This window comes from Lemur catta, chromosome 12 (genome assembly GCF_020740605.2).
Source record: "Lemur catta isolate mLemCat1 chromosome 12, mLemCat1.pri, whole genome shotgun sequence".
Lineage (NCBI taxonomy): Eukaryota > Metazoa > Chordata > Mammalia > Primates > Lemuridae > Lemur > Lemur catta.
In genome coordinates this window covers 78,753,534-78,755,758 of record NC_059139.1, presented here as the reverse complement: position 1 = coordinate 78,755,758, position 2,225 = coordinate 78,753,534, and the positions used below count along the sequence as shown (strand labels likewise).

At 40.6% G+C, this 2,225-nt stretch overlaps 1 non-coding gene across 1 annotated transcript; it reads right to left on the bottom strand.

Annotated features, from left to right (window-relative positions):
- Positions 1-1,378: 1,378 nt before the first annotated feature.
- On the bottom strand, positions 1,379-1,495 carry LOC123648674. Its single transcript, XR_006738702.1, has one exon. It is a non-coding gene; the product is annotated as a U5 spliceosomal RNA (small nuclear RNA).
- Positions 1,496-2,225: the final 730 nt, after the last annotated feature.

Sequence of the window (2,225 nt, the reverse complement as noted above, 5' to 3'; positions counted from 1 at the left end):
TTCCAAAAATAATAATTAATAATACCTTGTCAAAGTACAAAGTTCAAAGGCCGGGCATGGTGGCTCACGCCTGTAATCCTACACTCTGGGAGGCTGAGGCAGGAGGATTGTTTGAGCTCAGGAGTTTGAGACCAGCCTGAGCAAGAGCGAGACTCCGTCTCTACTAAAAATAGAAAGAAATTAGCTGGACAACTAAAAATATATAGAAAAAATTAGCCAGGCATGGTGGTGCATGCCTGTAGTCCCAGCTACTCAGGAGGCTGAGGCAGAAGGATCATTGAGCCCAGGAGTTTGAGGTTGCTGTGAGGTAGGCTGATGCCATGGCACTCTAGCCTGGGCAACAGAGTGAGACTCTGTCTCAAAAAAAAAAAAAAAAAAAAGTACAAAGTTCAAAAAGTTAAAATATGACATTCCTACAAATGTAGAATGAATGTCAAATATTTTATTCAACTTATTAATCAATGAGGGAACAACTCATTAATTATACAGTTGGTAGAAGAGTTGGCTATTTATATATAGGTATTTCAAGAAAAAAAGAATGTTATAATAAGTCTGCTAGTTTAAATATAAACTGGTTAATTCCCCAAGAGGAACTGAAAAATAACCTTTGTAGTTATCATTTCTACTAGGCAGAAATCTACAAAGTAGATTTCACAATGTTTGGGTTCTAATGAAACAGCAAAGAGCAAAGTCAAACAAAAGTACATCCTTCTAGAGAATCAAATAATCTTTGGGAAAGCCTGATAAATAATGTGCCAATGTGACACTCAAAAGACTTATGGTCATTCTCTTGCTTTATTTCCAAGTTTTAGATAATCTTGCTTAACAGCTCCCTTTCACTCTCAAATGTATCCTAGTTTGGGCCATAAATTATATGGGCAGCAAATGTATTGCACACCGTTTACATATTCTTTGCCTCCCTGGCCACTCTGCTGTTGACATGATATTTTTATCCATGATTATCTCTTAGCATATGGCATCCAGAACAGAAAAATAAATCCCCACATGTGCCTTGAGCAGTGCAGGTTACAGAAGAATTATGACCTCCTATAATCTTGACACTACACACAGGATAAACAAAGATTACATTAGTAGCCACATCAGATTGGCGGTTTATGTTAAGCAACTGAAATCCTCAAAATCTCCTTTATCTGGTCTGTTCCTTTTGTAAATGTGATATTTTCCAAATGTTGAATTTACTCTGCCTGACACATAAATTGTTCTCTTTTGTGTTTTTTTCCAGCCATGCATCCCCTTATTCTATCTTAATTAATACTGGAACTTACCAGACTTCTAACATGCATTACCCATGCTTGGCAAATAATGCTCATATGGGTTGTTTGGGGTTTTTTTACTTTTTTTTTTTTTCTTTTTACTTTGCCTTGCCTGAACAAGACCTCAAAAAATTTGGTTACCAACTCATAACTGTTCCTCTCCATGGAAATCTTTAGTAAAAGGCAAAAGATCTATTCGTTTTGAAGAGAAACCAGAGTTGCTCATATAGTGCTATAAAGCAAATTGTTGATCCTGTCTCTCTGGGACATAAATTGTGGATCCCAAATTGGCAAACCGTAGAACCATAGCAATTGCCACCTCTCAAGCACCCCTATCCCCAGGCTAGGTGTACCACCTCCACCTAAAGAACAGCCTCATCAGGCACTCAGCCCAGTGTTCTCCACCTTACGTCTGCACCTGCCACCCCAGGCTGTGCCCCCCTCTGCCCCTGCCATCCCTCTGATTGCTGCTTCCAATACACTTCTTTGCCTCCTATTGGCCACCCTGATGCTAATGCTTGCTTATTTGCTCCCAAGTCCTGGCCTTTCATTCATTTCTCAACTCTTGAGTAAGACCCATGGGTAACAAGCCCTTCCTCCAGCAAGCCCCAGGATGCTTCTTCTTGGGTACTGCCCTTTCATGCCAGTGGACACACTTGGCATAGCCCTAGTGGTGCTCCACTCTTGACAACCCAGGAATATTTGAAGCAAGAAGAACATTGCCAGAAACTGCCTTGCTTGAAATTCAAGGTAAGGAAAACTAGTACTCTTACCTCTGTCAAGTTCCTTTGTGACAGCTTCACCATCAAATCACAAAACAACTTCACCCCCTTCCAACCCCCTGCCAACCCCCAGAATGGACTTCATCTTTTAGTTCATCCTCTAGGCCCAGAGTTGGCAAACTGCAACCCACATACCAAACCCAGCCACTGCCTGATTTTGTAAATAAAG